General features: G+C 38.1%; 1 protein-coding gene across 4 annotated transcripts in view; it reads left to right on the top strand.

The window, feature by feature from the left end:
- Positions 1-21,795, top strand: part of PCGF5 (polycomb group ring finger 5) — a 100,491-nt gene that overhangs the window by 37,226 nt on the left and 41,470 nt on the right. For 3 of the 4 annotated variants that reach the window (XM_056351320.1, XM_056351322.1, XM_056351318.1), the window contains exon 2: positions 5,658-5,752. The gene's annotated coding sequence lies outside the window, so the exon portion shown is untranslated. Of the gene's footprint in view, positions 1-5,654; positions 5,753-21,795 lie in introns of all 4 variants that reach the window. The other variant, XM_056351319.1, reaches the window with a different exon arrangement.

Raw genomic sequence — 21,795 nt, 5'->3', positions numbered from 1 at the left:
AAATTTACATGGGTTTAGTCTACAATTCAAAATTTCCATTAATTGCAGAGGAGCTTTTCCAATGAATTCAGTGTGAAGCTGGATGAAACCAGTGACAAATTTGTAACAGAGGTGCTTTTCTATAATGTCTGGCTTCTCAAGGTGTAATAGGTCTTATTACATCAACTGATACAATAGGAAAAAACACACAAACTAGGCCCTTTGTCAGGTCTCAAAGAATTAACCTTGAACTAAGGGTGTGATTTCAGAAGACACCTATATGTACTATTGAACTGGGGAACACTATTGAACTGCTATTGAACATGGGAAGTGCTGCTTCTATCTCTTATGCTGTTTGAGCCCTGGCAGTCATTGAACTTGAAAATAAAGTTTAACTAAGCCATCAAGAAACTAATAAAAACAAGTTTTCTGTTGGTCTGGTGTGTTAAATGGACTTAAAGATGGATCAACAAGCTCCAGAGTGGTGCTTCCCTTTTTTGGTGCAACTGATCCATTAGATCAGCTCTGCTGTTCAGTTAAGTGTGGATTTAAGGACAAGTTGGGAATAGCTGCTTTGATTTTATTGTAATTATGGCAATCAAATAGCTAATTTGAGGCGGAAGTGTGGTTATCACCTGGAAAACAAAGTGGATATTAGTATAGGGAGAAAATGTAAGGTAGTGCTTCATCATGGGCAGAAAAAACCCAGATCATTACCACTAGAAAACTGAAGGCTTTAGCTGGTGTGTCACCATGCAGTAGAGGTAGTATCTCTAGTAAGTCTTATCATTTTTCATAGCTAGAAGATCTGTGAACCCTTGTTTCCAGGTTTAACTTGATGATCAGGACTGAGAAGTGGAATTTTCTTAAAAACTTTCTCATGGAATTCATTCTGGCACCTAGAAGTCTTGCTAATATGTGTAATTGCGTTGACAGAAGAGCAGCGTGAACAGAGCAGTGTACATTAAGAAAGTGGTTCTCTAATATTTATTTAAGGTAATCTCTGGTCTTTCTTGGATACTTAGTAGGCTCCTGCACTGAAGTGGATTTTGTGTCACATGGACGTGAGTTCCTGGAGCAGATTTGATGTTGTCTGGTTCTGGACTATTAGGGGCAAACTCTGCATCTGACTTCTTTCTTGGCAGTGGAGAACCCTTCCCACTTCCCCCATCTAGCTGGCCTATACCTAGATTTCTCAAGCACTCTGATACATAAAGAATATTTGCAAAGATTGGCTGAACATTGGACCTTTGGATTCACATTTTCTATCTTTTTTTGGGGTAATATGTGATAACATTGACAGGTAGCGTGCTGACTGAAATTTCCTATAATTCCTACAAGTGATGATAGCTGCTCATCATGTCATTTTTACTGTATGTTTTCAAAGGAAGCATCTTGGGTCTCATGTATCCAAGGTAGTATCCATAAAAACACAAATAATTTAGAACTTTACCCTTAGCTGAACATAACTACTGTAACTTAAACCTGAGTTGATCCATTTGACTCTAGGCCAATATTGAATATGCATGTAGATAGAGAAAAGCCTAACCACAAGTACTGCTTGTACTTACCATAGTTAAGTTACCACAGACCATGCCTTGAATTGCTTATAAAATTGCCAGTTATTAAATAATTCCAAGAACAAGATTAGGGAAAAGTTGTCATTTTGCCTAGTAAAACAATTTTTGTAACCTTTTCATTAAAGCCAGGACTTCAAATTTGGCTTAATTATTGTCTTTGTATTATGAATGTATTTTTTCCTGTCTTCTGAAAATAGAGTAGTGTTTGATCAAAGTATAAGCCTTTGAAAAAAAGTATCTAAGTTTATATATGTTCTTAGAAGAGGCTGGTGAGAGTTTGCCAGCGACATTTTCCAAAGACGGCATCTGCAGCCAAGTGCTTGAGTGGAACTTTCCCTGTCATTGTTTCTCCTTGAATCCCAGTATGGACTCTGATACAAGTATTAAAAAGGAGGAGTTTAGCTCTGTTTTGACTGTTAGAGGCACAGACATCACAAAGGAGAAAGAAGAGGTGACTGCTTTGCAAAGGAGTGAGAATGGCAAGTGGCGTCTGTTTGCAACTATCAGCAGACAAAGGCAGTTAGAAAACCATTAGGAGGGTCTAAGCACAGGGAAATGAGAAGGTGCATGTTGAGTGATCTGGAAAGGTCTCCTGCTCAGGGGAGGGTAGGAGGCCTAAACCCAGTAGAGAACATACTTCCTAAGCCTCTTCTTTCCTCTGCTATCAGCAAATAGCAGAGAGAACAACGGGTAAAGAACGTCTCTCCCTTCAGTGCTTGCTGGATTGGTATTCATACATTTGAGGTCTGTTTGGTGGGTGGAGAATTCAAACTGCTGACAATTTACACTGCACAGAGTCATACTGACTCTGCAGTAGAAATCCTGTATTTTGGGCATAGTTAAGTATAAAAGTTAGATTGTTCTCATATAGCTCTTTTAAGGCTAAAGGACTAAAATGTTAGGACGTTTCTTGTTTTACGCTGTTGGTGTGACCATTATGTATCCATTGTAGTGCTCTTCAATTCTGTTCTTAAAAGGCTTTCTCCCCAGCAACCCCTTATTCACTGCACAGCTGTAAATTGTTTGGGGATTTATCAGTAAAGGAGTTTTCTGCAGTAGACGGTAGAATGGGCGCAGAGGAATGCAGAAAGACAGGGAATAGTCTCAGCTTAGGGAAGTTGAATGCCACCTTGGAGGACTAGTTTCTGTCCATCTTGGATGCTAGATGACTATTTCATGTTGGGTAGGTAACATACATCAGGAATTCACAGATGGGCATTCATTTTTTAACATTTGTGAAACACATGTAACCAAATTTGCCAGTGTTCTGACATTGCCAGGACAGCTAAAATCACGTGAAACTGAGCTGTTTACTGTCTGAGTGTCTTGAAAAATTGAACTTGCATCGAGTGTATGGAACTAAAGAGTACTTGAGACAGTTTGGACCTAGACTTCTGTGTCTCCTGTTTCCATATCTGTAAATTATGGCTAGCAGTGTTTTGTTGTTGAACAGGTGTATTGGGTCTGGCTGAGCCCCATAGCAGCCCTTCAAGCGCTGTGCTCTGTTTTGGTAGCTACAAAAGTGTTGATAACACACCAGTGTTACAGCTGCTGCTGAGCGGTGCTTGCACAGCGTCAAGGTTGTCTCTCCAGCATTATCCCCCTCACCAGTAGGCTGGGGGTGGGCAAAATCTAGGGAGGGGATGCAGCCAGGACAGCTGACCCAAACTGACTGAAAGGATATTCCATACCAGATGATGTCTGCTCAGATATAAAAGCTAAAAGAAAGGAGGAGGAAGGGGGGGCATTTGTGATCAACAGTGTTTGTCTTCTGGAGCAACCACTCCTTATACTGAAGCCGTGCTTCCCAGGCAGTAGCCAAACATTGCCTGCTAATGGGAAGTAGAGAATAACATCTTCTGTTTTCCTTTACTTCTTTGCGTGCAACCTTTGCTATTGCTTTATTAAACTGCCTTTATCTTGACCCACAAGTTTTTTCCATCTTACTTTCTATCCCCCAGTTCTGCTGAGGAAGGGAGTAATAGAGTGGTTTGGTGGGCACCTGGCAACCAGCCAAAGTCAACCCACCACAATAGGTTGTGAAGAAGATCATTTTTTTTACTATTTGAGGAGCATTAAGTACTGGAGTAATGAGTGGGTATGTTTGTGTGATACCAAAGACCCAGGAGTAAAATAAAAAAAGCACAGCTGTCTTTTATACTAGGTTGTTTGATAGGAAATATACATTCATAGTATTGAAACTGGTATTAGAGTTCACACATGCAAAGGCACAGATTTTTTTTTCTTCAACTCTTTTGGAGTCTGTAATTTTTACCAAAGTCGTACTACTCTTGGAAGGCCCCATCTAGATAGAGAGTTTAGTTTCATGGAGATGTACAAGGGATTGGTTTTGCCTGAAGGTTGTGTATTTAGCTAAAGAAATATAATAGACAAATTGGGTTCAGGGAGAGGCACTAATTATACAGGTACAGTTTTCCATAACGTACTTGGGTATACTGCTTGGAGGTACAAAGATGCAATTTTATTTTCTAAACTAAATATGCACTGGGGCATGTCCATGGCATTTTAAGCAGGTGTAAGCTCCTGCTGCCAGAGCTTGAAGAAACTGAGAAAATATCTGCCTATGGTTAGTGTAATATCAAGACAGAGTATATTAGATGTGGCTCAGTGCCATGGTAACACCAGAATATGGTTTCTAGTCAGCTTACAACACAGACATATCTTGCTGCTAGTCAGCCAACTTGCAAATTTTCTTATAATTAAAACAAATAAGATTCATTAAAAATACTTTATTAAAACAAACAATCTTGTTTTTAGGAAGCTGTGACAGTGATCTTAACGGAGGAGTTCTGAATATAGTATTTGCAGGAAGACAGGCAGAGTTTAGGAAAGAACTAGTGTAACCGTAGAACAATAAAGACTGCAATACTTAAACTTGGACAATACAGAACCTTCTCTTCTTTTATACCTCAGTGAGTGGGATGTTACCGATCCTGCTTATTGGAGTGGGTGAGATTTACCTTGTTCATGGCAATAAACCTACACATTCCTTGAAAGTGGTGATTAGTAGTTAAATGTTGATTCCTGTGCTTTCCTACCAGTAAAAAAAGTGTGAAGATTGCCAAGTTCATCCTATATTGATAAGTGTCTCAAGAGCTTGTGCTGCAGATAGGTCAGAGTAGATCAGACAGCTTAGTGTGGTGTTGCTCTAAAAGTAAAATGTTGGCATTAATGTTTATGACTATGCAGTCAACTGACAGGAGTGTTACATGACGTGTTACAGTACATCCCATATGTTAATTTAGCTGCTAAACTATAGTAACTTTTCTTTTTAATCACTCATTTCTATGTATCTTGTGGGCTGCACAATGTTTAAGCAGTGGCTAAAAATCCCAATACTCCATCACTGCTCATTTTATCATGTTATCATGAGCAACACTCACTTGGAAATCACCAGCTCTGCATGCATCAGTCCCTGGACCTGTACCAAATACAGGAAAGCAGTGATTCCTTATAAGCTATACAGCTAAACAGGGTAGGCAAGTACAACTGCTGACTGTGCAGTTGCTGCTCTTGTCTCACTATATACCAAAATGAATCAGTGTGGTATACCCAGAAACAGAGCATCGAGCAGGAGCTCCAGAACTTTTTTTGGGTGCTACTAAAATAGAAAGAAAACTCTGTGATAGAATAGTGCTCTAGCAGCTTGTACTTCTTTTGGACCATGCATAGATGCAGGAGGAGATATTTAGGCTGTATTCCTTTTCTAGAGGAAAGGCAGCAGATCAGATCTTTGCGGGATACCAGTTTGAAGTACCTTCATAGGAGTCCCCTGCAGGAGTGAACTGCATTGCAATTACATGCACAATAGAGTACTGGGCTTAATGACTGAGAGTCTTTTTCAAAGTTGTTTTCCTGTGAGCAAGTAGGTGCTAAATATTTTCAGTTTGGGGGACTGGAGTTCCTGTCTATGTAAACATATGTTTGCAGTCTTGATTTTTAGGTCTTATGCTTGTGCTTTTCTCTGCAACGCTTCTGTTTATGAGCTAGCAATGTTTTGTATTCAGGGATTTATTTTTTCATTGTCTTTCTTTTTTTCTTTCTTTCTTTGCATGTTCCTGCTTATGTCACGAGTAGAAGGAACTGATCAAAACTCCAGGTAGAAGATAAATTCCAGAATAAGAAGAAAATCACAGAAGGATTGTGGAGAAGAATCTGGAGTACAAGTTCTGGTATGAAATTCTAAATATTTTCCTTGGAATTCAGGTCACTGTCTGCTCTGGAAGACAAACCTCGCTTAGTATAGAGTATAGCATGTAAAATAGTTCCACTGAGTGTGCTGGCTGGGCAAAGATTACTTTTTACCAGAAAGACTATGTTTAAATGGGTTCAGATTAGCATAGTTCCTACTCTGTTGTACATGGTATCCACTAAGATATTTTTCATGCTTTATCCAAATGTTGAAGTGCCTTATATGTAAGAAAACTTGTTTGTATGAAAACTAGCTACAAAGTCAGGTCAACTTTCTAGTGCTAGATTTTTTTGCCACTGTTAAAAATGTTTTGAGTATGATTTTTATCCTTCTTCAGGTATCAGAAGGAAAACCATATGTAAACACTCTTGAAAGGCATTCTTCCATCTCCACAGTTTGAAGTCAAATGACAATTCATGTCTTTAATACTGAAGATGTTGAAATCCTGCACGCGTTTAAATAATGCTTTATCAGTATTCACCTACAGAATACCTTGGTCTGTTTCTGACTCCATATCTCCACTAAAGGCACTGGAAAGCATTCCCGCTAATTTAAGGGGCTACAATTTGAATCCTTTATACTTATTGCAGAAATTGTGAATTTAGATCTGTGAATTTACACAAAGTAATAAATATTTTTCCCCTTGAAATCAGATTATGTTTAAAACCCTAGAAAGCTTATTTAAATTTAGGAAACCTTAATTGCTCTTTTTTCACTTCTGTAGCAATAAATTTGCTTTTTTTGACCAGTAAGTATTTCCAGAATTTGGCTATGTAAAAGCTTGTCAGGGTAAAACCAGGTATACTTGCATTACAAGTTGACTGGCTGGAATCAGTCACCTAATCCTAGAGAAAATGGCTTGATTATTTTTAGTCTTATGTAGATGGGTTTGCTGGTACAATTTCAAAAGCTTTCTCTTTGTGCTTTCCCTTTGTAAGGGCAAGACAGAACACTGGAAAGTCACCATGTATGTTTTCTAGGCCCGTATCATAGGTGCTGTTATATAAAAAAAAAACATTTAGTGCCCACTGAACTGAAATTCAAGTGATGATCTCACTGTTGCTAAGTACCAACTTCAGCTGGTATAAAATGTTGCAGCTAGAAGTTTGTAAGTTCTGTGTTCAGCGTGACCAGAAGGAAGGACAGGGAGCAGAGAGAGGAGAAGCTCATTACAAAAGTAGTTTAACTAGATGACGCAAAACTTTGAATAAGGACCAGTACATCAGCAGAAATGAAATGGAGATATAATCTAGCAATATTCTTAAGGTAATATAATCATGATTTCCCTACAGTAGGCATTTGATTCAAGTGTTAGACTACAGTACAGCTTAACTGAATCAAAGGAGTACCACAAAGGAGATGGAAGCCAAAGAATGCATGTAGTGAGTGTAGGCATTTGTATCCTACCAACTCTTTCTTTGCTTGAAACTGCAGAAATAAGTATGTAGTATTTTAGGTGTTCATGAGGGCAACAGCAGAAGAAAACCCATGGGGGTAATTCTAAAATTGATATATTCCATATAAATGTAATTAAGCTCCCTGAAATTAGATGAGTTCAAATAGAAGTCTCATACACTTCCATGGGCATATTCCAGATCTGAGGTCTGAGATAATAAAATAGAAGAATAGGATAAATAGCAAAAGAGGAATCACTGTGTAGAAACTATTTGTAGATTCTATTTACAGAGTGCCTTGTTCACCCCTCACAAAGCACAGATTTCTAAAAGAGTTTTGAAGGGTTGTGGTATAATCAGCTGCCGATGTCAAGTGGAGACAAAGGAGTGAAGGTAGTCTTGGGTGAATGGGCAAGGGGAATATCAAGCAGTTGTCAAATTACATTGCTTCTGTGGTTGTTAATCCTGTAGTCCCTACTCAAATACTGAACTTGGTTCTGGCAATTGCACTTCAGGGAGGATGCAGAAAAATTGAAAAGGGTAGAAGACCTAAAAGAATGATACAGGACTTGGGACACATTCTTTATCATGAAAGACCGGAGGCACAGTTTAGTAAAAGTAAAGCAAAGGTGACACTTCCAGCCAGTAATCAAGCCATTCCTGAATATTGTCTTTGGTAAACTAAATGGAAACATTTGAGATAAAGTAACTGATATTAAAACCCACATTGTTCAGTCTTTCAGATCAAAGGAAAAGTAAATGATTGTAGCTTAGCAAATGAGGTAATAAAACCCAGACTAATTCAGACTATAATTAAGGATTTTTTATTATTATTATTTTACTAATTGGAAGCATTAATGATTGTGGTAGATTCCTCAGCGCTGGTAATCTTGAAAATTAAGGAGGATGATTTAGTCAGACTAATCCATTGAACTTCAGGTGGGAATTAGTAAGTCCTATGGTTTGTGGGTTTTTTTAATGCAGCTCAGACTAGGTGATCACAGTGATCTCTTTTGACTTAATATGTATTACAGTAAAGGTTGTGCAGTCAGTCTTTACTGTAACATTTGGATGTTTAATTATACAAAGCCCTGGCAGAGAATGTTCTGCACACGATTAGCTGAAAATCTCCAGAATTCAGATTGCTAATTCCATAAAAGCAGAATAGAGGGACATGTATATCAAGAAGGCAGTAGGATGCTATTAGACAGATGAGACATTTTTGAGAACACCGTATCTTGTGTAGTTTGTCAGCACTTTATAAAGGCATGCCAGGGTCCCTTGTAAAATATCGGGCTATTTAAATTTTAAATCATCTTTTATCTTCCTTCATAGCTGGTAGTATTCAAAAAGTGCGTGGAAAGTAAAGCAACAGCTAGCCCTGTAGCTTTGCAAAATATAGCCCCTGGATATAAGGGAGAGCTATGCACTGTATTTGCATAGCATGTTGGTCTCCAAGTAGGTTAAGTATCTGCTTGGCCATTTGGTTTCTGTAAAAATACTGTTCCTTATTTGTTCTGTGTTAAGTCTTTTAAAATGTGTTGTTTTAACAACTGATAAAAGCAAGCTAGCTAAGTTGAGGAATGGTCCAAGGTCAGCATTCCAGAGGAGTTTTTTTCTGAAAGAAGAAAGCCAGACTTGAATGAACATCTCATATTTATTTTGCAAATAATAAGATTAGAGAAAATAAATATTGTGTGGAAGTGTATGCCCTAGCTTCCCTAAGGTAACAGTAACACAAGGATGTGTGTTGTGTAAGTAGAACTAACAGATGCTTAGGAATCCTAAGAAGTCAGGTTTCCTGTCTCAGGCTTCTTCTCTTCTTTTTGGCAGATTTTTTTCATACCACTGGTAGAAAATAAGTATTTTATTATAATTGATAAATGTCCTTGTTAATAACTACATTGTCATCCTTGTACCCTATTCCAGTGGTGTGCAAGAACGAACTTTGCCTCAGATGTACAGTAATCTTTAAGCCCCCTGTAAGAGATACACAGCAGTATGCTTCAGTGTTCACAGCATTTTTCATATGTGTGACTGATGGAGAGAGTCGAAGAGTCAGAAGCCACAGGTTCAACCCCCCCTAAAGTCAGTAGAGAGATTTGCTGCAACAACTTCTGATTTATAGCCTGTACGTTTTGATTTCTGTTTTACTCACAAAATTTCTGGATGAAAATCTACTGCAAAGAGGTTGTTTTTTAATTTTTGTTGTAATACAGCATTTTCATGCTCAGTGAGAGAACATTAAAAATATTGGGTAATACAAATGGTGCTTTACTATGAGTGCAATAAAAGTAACAAGTATCAGTGAGGTGGCACCCAAAAATACTGTCATTTATATCTAGTATATTCCCATTCTAAAAAAAAAGTCAGTATCTTCATAGAAATATCTATCTGTTATGAAATCATGTCATTATTCTGTATGGCATCTTACATTGTGTTTCTTGCCATATTAATTAAACGTCTTCCAGCAGTGTATTAAACAATGTGCCTAACATCTGTCACATGCTTTTAACACGTCCTCTCCCCAAGGAGAAAAGCGTGTGCAGTAGGTGGCCATATTTTGGTAGACTTTTTGTGTTTATTTTGGGGCAAGTATGTTGAAAGCCTTTCTGCTGACAACACAAAATCAATGTGTGATGTTACACAAAGTTACTCCTATATAGCTGATTAACCTACAGACAAACTACAGACTGAGCTGAATGCTGCCTGGGTAAGTAGTTAATCTGGTAACCAGCCCACTCCCATATTCTCTCTGTTGCTCAGAGGTGCTGGTCATGTCATACAATGCACATCTGTATCTGGCCATGGAGAAATGGGACAGCACACGTGTGGTTGTAACACAGATACAGGCTTAGTCATGTCACAGGTGTGTATGAATCCTCAATACCTACTCACATATCACCGGACAACACAGCAGAAAGGTTGGACTAATTTTGATTACATTATTTTTGTGGCTTAACTCTGGTAGGCAGCTAAGCATCACAAGCTGCTTGCTTACTCCCTGCCCCAACCACCAATGGGATGGGGGAAGAGTAAAGGAAGCAAACGCGGGGTTGAGGTAAAAGAAAATAGTTGCTTAATAAGTGAAGGATAAGTGGAAGATGAGAGAAAGGAAAGAAAACAAAAAGTGAAGCAAAGGCAATCACTCTACCTCCCACAGGCAGACTGACACCCAGCCATTTCCCAAGCAAAAATATGTAACCTCCCTAAACCCTCCTCTTTTCCCTTTTTATGGCTGAGCATGGCGTTATATGGCATGGAATATCTCTTTGGTTAGTTCAGGTTATCTGCCTGGTTGTGTGCTCTCCCAACTTACTGCACCCCACTCAGTCTTCATTGTGAAAGAGGGAAGGTCTTGATGCTGTGCAAACACTGTTCAGCAATAGCTGGAACATTAGTGTGTTATCAGGATTGTTTTGGTCACAAATGTAAAAACACGGCACTGTATGAGCTGCTCTGAAGAAAGGCAGATGTCCTAGCCAGGCCCAGGTACAATTATTTAGCAGGATGACTTAAAGAGCATTTGAGACTTACATGATTGGACTTAATGATCTTAAAGGTCTTTTTGAACCTAAGCAATTCTATGATTCTGAGTCTATAAAAATCTATAGATAGCATTGGAATAACAAAATCTTTGACAGGAAAGAAGAAGACAGTCTTTTATAGATAAACTTAGTGCTTTTGAACACATTTTATAGTTCTTATGGTAGAGCAGATGATGAATATTTCTAACCCAGACTGAGAAGGGAATCCACACATCAAAGATATTTAAGGTACATACTTACGCAGTGTGTCCCACTGAAGCAGTGTGTCCCGCTGAAGTTGCTCAACACTTGAATGAATTGAAAAATAAGAATTTAAGTTTGTCTTGGACACAAATCTGTACTTAGGTCAGTAAGTGTTCTGTTTCATTCCTTTTACTGCAGAAGACAGGCTACTTACACAGTTGTGTGCATTGCATAATGCTCAGCTTTCTCAAACTAGAGTGTTTATTTTCTTGTGCAGGAGTCTTTTGGATGTTTTGCCTAAATGTCTTATGTTTCCACCTACTCCTGTCTAACATAATGCATTCCTTTTATAGAGAAATGAGATCTGAAAGACCATATTTGGCATTAGTCTCTAGTGAAACTGAAATTTTTGCTGGAATCTACTAAGGGTTTTGCAGGTTTACTAGCAGTGCTGTTTTGGGAATAGAGCAAAAAGGTTGCTGTTATTTTTGTTGACATGGAGTCTGTAGGGATGTAAGCAGTCCAGCATTCCCCATGTGAGCAGTTTTATTTCCACATGATGTTTGAATATTGCATGAAAACTTCATTCTTTCCTCATGTCTGCTCACGTGTCATTAGTAATAAATAGTCACTGACTCCACTGTGGGGTTCACTCTAATGCTTATAAAGTACAGAAGTACTTTTAGACAGAGTAGAAGGTACTTATAGTATCTAACCATCCTGGGTTTGGGAGGCGTGAGAAAGGAACTAGAAGGAAGAATGGAAATGTGGCATTTTCATATGTGCAGTTTCTGCCTGTGCAGTGGTCATCACAACCTAACGAAAGAGAGCAAAGCATCCAAGGGATTATAATGCAATCTTTGTAGCTTCAAGACTAAGAGGTGTAATAGAGCAGTAGACCAGAGGACCACTTCAGTACTTAATAGCATCCACATGCTTCCAGCACATTTTTTTAATATATAATGTAGTGCTGGAATTTTCTCACAGGATGCTTACAGGAGTTAGGAGGAATGACACTTTGTTCTCCCAGAGTTATCAATGCACTGTGGACACTGGTGGTATCCTGTATTTGACAATTTTCCTCCTAGTTATTGGGAGATTGTGGTACTTGTGCATGTGTGGAACAAGAGTAGTTTACAAGTACACTTCTAACCATGCTGCAAAGAGTGCAATGATGGAGACGTTACCCTTAAACCTCTCTGCAGAGCATAATACGTGTGTGTGCTTGAAACTGTAATAATATTTTTTTTTATTTGCCACCAAAAATACTTTCAGTTAATTACAAATACAAAGTGAGACAGTATTTCTGTTTCAATGATTGTTAATATTAACTGCGCTTCGGAAATGAGTGTAACTGCATTTTTATTTCCTTTTTAGTAATGAATGTGTAGCTGTAAAACACTCTATCAGTACTAGATCTGTATTAACCAATAACCTCTTCATCACAGCAGAGGTAAAAGTACATTTACATAGAGACATAAAAATAATTTGTTTCAGGAAGTCATGGAGGTATTGTGTGGGATTAGGCTCTGTAAACAGCCATATCCCCGTTCATGAGATGTTTGTTAACATGAAAAAGCAAGAAGAGTTGATGGGTCTGATTCTTTATCATCATAAGTAATCACTTGCTCTTGCTTAAAAATGAATGCAAAAATGCAATTAAAACACAGTGTTCTGTTTCACTCCCATTTTGTAAGTGTATAAAATTATATATCTATAAATACAAAGACACATACTATATAAGGTATGAAATTCTGAAGAATCCAGCTTTTTATCTTCAAATATTTTAGTTTGAAAAATGTTATACTTGCCTCCATATGCTGAAAATTTGAGACTTAACTTGTAATTCCTTACCAATTCTGTTCTAAAACTTAACTGCAGGTATCATAATTATTTTCAGGAGCCTAGTACCAATAGCAATATGAGGCAATATGTAGGTTAAGTGTTCAGTATGGCTTTTTTCTTTTTTTTTTTAAAAATAAAATCTGTCACCTCAGAGATTAGCTGTCTGATTTAAATGCATGTCGAATGAACATTCAGATGAAGAATGATGTTGTGATTAACACATGATATTGGAATTTGAGAGTTGGAAGTTTAATTCCTAGGCAATCAGGTCTCTCTGTGTGGCTGACATCAGAAATCTATTAGAAAACCAGCTAGAAATATTTTACACTTTGTATAAAACAGGTTCAGTAATGCATCCTTTTCTTCACACACTTTAGATTGGAGACTCTTTAGACCAGATGGGCTCTCAAAGGGTGTGTTTCCACAGCAGCTGAAGGTGTATTAGCTGAATGGATGTATTTGCACCAAGTGTATTCTAGCCAGCTTTGTTAAATAGCAACAAAATAATGTCAGGTGTTCCAGTAAATGGGATGATCCAGCCTGCGCTGGGCCCTTGTGTGGCTAGGTTATGCTGGTGTGCATTCTGTATGTTCACTTCCATAATTACTGGAGTTCGCTAGATTAAAGAGTAGATCTACTTTTACCTTTCAAAAAATTCGGGTTTTTTTAATCAGCTTTTGGTTTATTCCTTTACTAAATCCTGCAGTCAACATTTACATTTACTTCTGATTTATTCTTCTGCAGAAGCAAGCTTCTTCCATCCTCTGTCGTCCCTTGGCCCTCCCTGTCCCGTAGTACATAGATTCTTCCTTTACCCACAGAAGACTGGAAGGCATGACTCTGTGGCTGCTTTGCTCAGGAAACCTGTTTTGCTGGGGAATACTAGTTGACAGTTGCCCCAGAATTCCCAAGAAGTATGATTTCCTTCGTGCTTTAAGAAAAGCAAGAAATAAATACAATTAAAGCTTGAGTCAATACAGATTTGCACAGATTTCCCTAGGGCTGGATAGCAGTAATACATAGCCCAGACCCTAAATGTAGTTACCCTCATTTTCATCCCAAACCACCTCTAACAGAGAGTCCATTTCCTGCATGAGTTACCCACTTCTGAAATTCCATTCTCCTCTATGACAATTGGACTATAGGTGTTCAAAAGGCAAGCAGTGCACTAAATATAAAACTTAATTGATTGAATAGAGATCTATACTATGGAAGGACATATTCTGCAGTTTAAGATTGTGGAGTTTACCTCTTCAGGAAGGATTTAGATTCCTGTTACGTAAGTAACATGGAATAACATCTCTGCCCCAAAGCTGTAATATTTTGAAAACACAATTATTTTTCTGGAAGCTAACAGGTAAATTTCTTCATCAGAATTTGAGTTAAAATTTGGTGCCTCTAAGAAAAGTAGAAATCCCTAGCAGTAAACAAAGGATAAGAGAAATGGAAAAACTTGATTGAAGGGAAAGAAGAGGGAAGCTGAAACAGGCAAAGCGGCTGTTAACCAAGTTTAAACGGACTGTGTTTTGCTGTTATGCATTATTGCAGGAAGCTTACTGTAATGGTAAATCTAACCTTAAATTGTTTCGCATGTACAGTAGCTTCTTCATAATTCAAAATTTTTAGACATGTCATGGGGCAAATGGGAATGGGCATAGAGCTGCTGTGTAATATAGTGATACTGATCTGTAAGGATTTTTAGGAAAACTCAGTAGCTTTTGTTTAATTTACATTATGGTGCTCACCACAGTGGATCCCATAGGCTAATGAAGACAAGGAGGTGACAGAGCCAGTGCATGCTTGGGTGTATTCCTAGTATCCGTGCTGCACGCTGACAAGGGACCAATGTCATGGCCATGAAACAAGACCCCAGCATTCACCATGGCATACGCCTCTGATACAATTCAGACTCAAACTGGGATCGCTAACACCTTCTGTTCACAGGTTGCCTAGACCTGCAAGTAGCAAGCATATTCCAAACTTACTGAGTAACTGGTTAGTATCTCACAGAATCCCAGAAACCTTGAGGTTAGAAAGGATTTCTGGAGGTCATCAATTCCACTGCCCCTGCTTAAAGCGAGGTCAACTACAGCAGGTTGCTCTGGCCCTTATCTGTTGGGGTTTTGAAAATCTCTGAGGATGAAGACTCCGAAGCCTCTCTGGGCAAAAAAAATAATAATAAAAAAAATACGGCACTGTTCAACCGACCTCCCAATAAAACCCTTCCTTTCCTAATGTTTAAATGGAATTTCCTGTGTTTCAGTGTGTCCATTGTCTCTTGTTCTTTCACTGGGCACCACTGAGAAGACTTTTGCTCAGTGTTCTTTACTCCTCCTTCCATCCTCCATCACAAATTTATAGACAACAGTAAGATTGCCCCTGAGCCTTCTTTCCTGCAGGCTAAACACTTCCAGCTTTCTTAATCTGTCCTCATGTGATAGATGTCAATCCCCCAGTCATCTTTGTGGCCCTTCACTAAACTCGCTGCAGTATGTCTTTGTCTCTTTTACTTGGAATTCACAACTGGACACAGCATTCCAGATGTGTCTCACCACCTCTCTTGACCTGCTGGTAATAAGCCCAGGTGGCTGTTAGCCTTCTTTACTGAAATGTGCATTGCCGGCTCATGTTTAATTTCATGTCCACCAGGAAATCCAGGTTTTCTTCTGCAAACCTGCTTTTGAGCCTGTCAGTCAGCATGTACTGGTGCAGGGGCTATTCCTTGCAAGCACAGACTTCGCACTTGCCCTTGGTGAACTTTGTAAGACTCCTGAAGGCCCATTTCTCAAGCCTCTTGTGGTCTCTGTGAGTGGTGGCACAACCATCTGGTGTATTAACTACTGCTCTCAACGTTACATCATCTGAAAAATTGCAGAGTATGCACTCTGTCCCATCACCAGGTCATCAATGATGTTGTTAGGCCGTACTGGCCCCACTATCCACCCTTGGGGTACCCAGTTGTGACTGCCCTCCGGCTGGACTTCGTGTTGCTGATCATAACCATTTGAGACGAGCAGTTCAGCCACTTTTCAGTCCATCTCGTTGTGCATTTGTCTAGTCCAGCCCCTCTAGTCAAAGCAGGGTCAACTAGACAAATTGCCAAGGGTGGAGACTCCACAGCCTCACCAAAGCAAATAATTCCAGTGTTTGTCCACCCTCACAGTGGATTTTTTTTCCTTATGTTTAAAGGGGGGTTCCCATATTTCAGTTGGTGTCTGCTGCCTCTAGTCCTATCACTGGATGATACTGAGAAGTCTCTTGCTCTGTATTACTTCCCCTGTCAGTTATTTATACACATTAATAAGAACCCCCCTGAGCAAGGCTAAATAATCTCAGTTCTCTCAGCCTCTCCTCATATGACAGATGCTCCAATCCCTTAATCATTTTAGTGGCTCTTCAAGCACTTTGTACGATAAAATCGTAAACTGAGAAAATTATGTGGTAGAATAGCAGTTACCTTTCACTCTTTATTGTCAATATTTGCATCTTGTCTGATTAATGTTACTGTGTTCTGTGGTTTTGAAGAAGAGACACTTACCAAAGAAGTATGGATCTTCATGATTTTTTGTCTATGCTAAATGAATTCCAAGAATACTATAAGTGGTTACAAGTTTATTACTCTTTGAGCACTAAGCGCTGTTTAAATTGGCTCCTGTTTACATCAGTTCCAGTGATTTGGACATCAATGGACATCATTGAAAGGTCATGTTCATAGTGAGGATATTTGCTCTAAAATTAATAATATTGACCTTGTTACTAAGTAAAAATTATGTTTCTAAAGATTTGGGTGGGGGGTCCTAGACTCGAGACAAACTATGGAGCTACTTTTTCCTTCATCAAAAAATGACTGTATGTACTCTATATACTGTATACTTTCTGTATACTTTTCTGTATACTTTCCATTTCTCTTCTTCATAACAAGCTTTGTTATGTGGTTTTGTTAGCACAACATTAACTGTACCAAAAGTTGTAGTTTTCAGGAATATTATTAAGTCTCTTTGTACTAAAATTTATTATATGTCCTTATTATAAATAAAGTTTATTTGTCCTTATTGAATGAGGGACACTAATGTGAATTTGGATTATTAGGAAGCAGTTTCAATACCTCACTTTGAGGGCTTTTTAAATGGGTTTGCATTTTTTACATTATTCACTAATTTTATTTTTTTTTAAAGGAAGGTGGGGGGGATTGCTTCACTAGTACAAATGCAGAGAGACGCAGATACAATGAAGAAGTTTGTACCATAGATTTTATATCGGATAAAGTTGTAAATTGGCAGTCTATGTTCGAAGGTACCTCTTTTTGATATATTTTGTAACAAATGGTTTCTCTCATGGTTTTGATAAGTTGCTGCTTAGTGGAAGGCATTGCCCTGAAATACATACATTAGTTGCTGACTGATGGAGGGTTATGATGGCACCAGTGTTTCTGACAAGTTTAAAAGACACAAGGATAAAACACTAGACGACATTGCAGATTTCTCAGCAGGAAAATGTAAATCTCCTTAATTTTATTCCTACTGAGCTGTGGCAACTAAGGTCTTATATTTAAATGTGAATTATTAAGTAGACAGCATGATGATGATAGGAGGAGGCTATGTGTTAAATGTATCAACAAGTTCTCATAAGCCAAATACCTTGTCAAAAATTCATATTCCATCTATGCATTTGGGAAATAATTTTAAGAGTATTATGCCTTTTATTCTTAAAAGCATACCAAGGATATTAGATGAGGGAGTGGAGTGAGATTTGCCATGTAAATTGATAGGTGAAACTTTGCTTTAACCCTCCAGAACCTAAACTTATCACAGCACTGAAGAAAATAGTCACATGTAAAAAACCTCAGCAAGGTGTATACAGGTTGCACTAATATAGAAAGGTCAGATACTGTATAGTATCTTTACAACAGTTTGTCATTTTAGAAAAACATTCTTGAAATGTATTTAACAGGCAGCTTGGTTCAGTACCAATCGTGAAAAATTTTGAAAGTGAAAAGGTTTGGACAGGTTTTGGTTGTTTGATGGGGGGCTTTTGTTTTGGTGTTTGGTTGTTTTTTGTTGGTTTTTTTTTAATGTGTTGACACTGTTAAAAAGAAAATAAGAGGCAGCAGGCAACCTCAAGCTGAGGTACTGTATATGAGATAAATCTCGTCTCTTAGTGTTTGACAATGACTATAGGATTTGGAACTCTTGCAATACAAATTAGAAATAGCAGTGAGGTATGAATAAATACTAAAGAATGGTGCATGCTCTCTGCTTATTTTATAGACCTTTATAAAATATAAGGAGGTGACTTACATACATGTGTACACTGCTGCATGGACTTCCTAAGCGTGATGCAAGTGAATAGTCAGCTACCTGCTTTAGTGAGCTGGACTGTAGATTTGCATGGACTATGGGCATGCACAGTGAGGCACGAATGGTAGTGTTTGTAGAATCAGGGCCTAAATATTAAATATAAACACAGTTCAATTCCATTTAAGTATAGATACCCCTGCAGGAGAATGTAGTGGATTTAGCAAAAATGTGATTCTTGCTAAATGACAGCTTTTTAAAGAGGAAATAAAGATCTGTTTTTCTAAACATAAAGCAAGAATTGTAATAAAACAATCCAGTCTGAGCATTTATCAGACCTTTTCAGTAAGTGCCATTAGATATTTAAGGACCAAAACAGACATTATTTTGTTTTATCCAGACAAAATCATATCTAGAAGGGCTTTGCCTGTGCTTAGGAACTGATTTCTTAGACTCAAAACCATGTAATCTCCTAAAGTACTCCCTACAGTTATTGCTGTCATTTTCTTCATGCAGAATTTTCTAGCAAACGAGTTCATGATCTTGTCTAGCTGATGAGACTGGACAAGTTAGTAATGTGAGAACGAACTTCTGCAGACAGTACAGCTTTTTAAAAGCAGGATTGTGGGAGGGACTCAGCCCTGCTCTGTCCAGAGCCGAGAAAGACAGTCCAAACCGCCATAGCCTACTCAGCTAAAATGCACGTGATCTTGTAAGTACTGTGCTGAACCCAGACTTCCAGGCATTACGACAAGGAAGCTCAATATGCAGGGATGGTAAACGTAGTCTCACAGCTTTTTGTTGATTTTGTGCTCAGTCTAATTAAATGCATATCAACCCAGAACATGCTGTTTACATGCAGGCAGAGTCTGAAGGCCGTGATTTTGGAATTGCAAAAAAAATTCAGTATTTTTTTTTGCATATTGAGAAGTGTTTTATACATCTTTCCTTTTCAAATACTCAGTGATGATAATGTTAGACACAGGCACCACTTAATGAAAACGTTGCTGATCTACTGCAGTCATGGGACTAAAGTTGGGAAACCAGCAGTCAACTTCACAAGCTAATGTGACTGCAGAACTGGCATATGATGCCAAGTTACGGGCTGAGGAGTGATTGTTCACTTAAGAATAGCTTCTGGCTAGAATCCTGAGCTTGTCTCTCCCAAAACTGGCATGTTATTTACATGAAGAATCAATTAAATGTATCAGTTTTACTTAAACTTTTTCCATTAGTATGTTGGATAAAAATTACTAGCATTTCAAGATCATGCTTTCAGTAAAGTGTTATTTGGGGTGACTCTCTTTGTTAATGTGAACTGTTATGACCATCCAGAATGCATAAATAATTTCTGGTTTTGCTTATTCTTAGAATAAGATGGAGACAATGCCTTTTATCTAACTCAGTAGGCCAAATTCAGCAGTGACTAGAGTCATATGATTGGATGGATTGGATCATGTGGAACACACTGCTGCACACAATTTGACTTTTTTTTTATATATATACACTAAATTGCTATCAAAAAAGATCATATGAGGATGTGAAGCTAAGGTTAGAGTATATTGGTCTGCCCCCTATTTTCTCTTAATTTATCCAGAAAAACCATTATTTATTTTACAAGTTAAAAATGAAATTCACAACTATCTATTTTTTATTTCCTCCAATGAAGCCTCCTGTTTTAATTCGCAGACAAAGTGATGGTTCCCATGAATGAGAGTCTTCCCATGCAGTTCAAATGAAATGGAGTCCATCCAACATTGTGTTATTAAGTTAAAGGTTTTATTCTTGTGAGAGCTGGAAACAGAACTCCTGTTGAAAATCGATTGAAGTAGGGTAGTTAACTCCCTGAGACATTGTGAATGTCATTAATTTGTCTTGTAAAAGATGAGGCAATTTGGTTGCTACTTTCCTATTTCCTTTCAAGCCTCTTTGTTTGCTGGTTCTGCCATCATAACAGGCATGAGTAGATTTCTTGAGGATTGCTTTTGCTGAGCTTACTGGAGTTTTAAATTTGTTTTGACTTAAGATCTAGTAGCAAGTCTTGTTTTTAATTTGCAGTGCAAGTTGATTGCATAATTGTGAAGCTGTTTGACATGTGTGATACAATTTGATTTGCATTCCGGCTAGTTTTCAACTGTAAGAAACAAAATCTGTTAGTAACAATTTTAGCAGGAGTCATTGGAAGGTTGTTACAGTTTGTTTTCCATTTCCCAGAGACTGAAAAATTACACTCTTATAAAATTATTTGAACACTTCACATTATTATGTAGTTGAGCTATATACATTGATGAAAGTGGCTTTGATATTTACAGGAGAAGAGTGGAAAAATATATTTTATATATATATAAAGAAAATGCAGTATAGCATGGGAGAAACAATATAATGCTGACAGAAACAAGGATTAAAAGAAAATAAGTAATTGAATTATAGCAAATAGTCATTAGAATGTCTTCTGGAAAAGCAAAGACTTCACTGAGATCCGATTAGAAAACTTGAAACCTATGATTGTACTGGTATAGAGGTACTTTTCCCCTAGAAGGATACATACATAGAGCTGGAAGAGTGTTTGGCCCATGACCAGCAGATCCTGGAAATCTGTGGAGGAGACATAGTCTTGCCCATGCAGACAACAGCTGTATTCAGGCTGGCCTCTGCATGTTACACCACTGGATTTTTTCTGACAATGTGGCTTTGATTGTCACTGATTGATTTCTCTTTTTCCATTGTGTAGTAGCAGGAAGACTTGAAATAGCATTAATTCCTGAGTAAAGTTTTTCTGTAGAAGCCACAGAATAAGCAGGTGATATTATTCTAGAGAGCAGCGTAAAAGGATACTGAACAGGCCGAAGCACGTAATCAGATAGCAATAGAGGTAAAGTAGTTAAGAAGTATTAGAGATTACACAATAATAGAAATGGCAACACAGGAGTGATTTCCATGAGTTCATAGAAAGACTAACAAACTATGCAGTGGACATGAAATAACTGGCCAGAGATCAAAAATGTGATTCTGAAGATGCAAGATCTTTGTGGTGCGTGGAGAGCAGCTGATTTAGAACCAAGGTGGGTTGTTTCAAATTTGTGGCTTTTTTAAGCTGTTACCAAAATCTGTGACCATTCCTTGCTCTTAAGTACTTATACAGAATTGCTGTAAATTTATATAAAGCAGAGGACTGTAAAAAACTACTGCGGTCATTCTCTGTGGTTCCCCACAATTGGAGGCAACTGTGAAATAACGGCTACTCCATTTCAGCCTACAGAACATACCACGAACCTCGAAACATTTTTTTCAATACCCTATAAAAAACTAAAGGCAATGTAGTACAGGAGACCAAAGTGCGTGGAAACTACAGTGTTCCATAAGACAAAAGCAGGAGAGTCTGAGGTATTTTAGTTGCCCACAGGTCCTAACTCCACCACAGAACATTGTTTTGAGGCCAAGCACACAGGCAAATGGGGGCACAGAAGCCTCTTGATTGCACATCTTGTATGCTTCCTGCTGTTGCATCACTCCCTGTGAACAATCTCTGGTGATTCAAAGGCAAATCCCACTTCACCATGGCACCAAAAATCAATTATGTATGAAGAAGAAAAAAAATTGTGGCACAATGCAAGGCTTTATGCCATAATGATGAATTTTTGCCTTTGAAGCCAGAGTAATGTCAATTAGGTTATTCATACGTGAAGAATCATCTTGGCGACATGGCAGCTTATACTGTACCTTTACTGTGCTTAACAAAACCCACCAAACAGAAAGCAA

The sequence above is a fragment of the Falco biarmicus genome, chromosome 9 (assembly GCF_023638135.1).
Source record: "Falco biarmicus isolate bFalBia1 chromosome 9, bFalBia1.pri, whole genome shotgun sequence".
NCBI classification, from domain to species: domain Eukaryota; kingdom Metazoa; phylum Chordata; class Aves; order Falconiformes; family Falconidae; genus Falco; species Falco biarmicus.
This window is presented reverse-complemented; position numbering and strand designations above follow the sequence as displayed.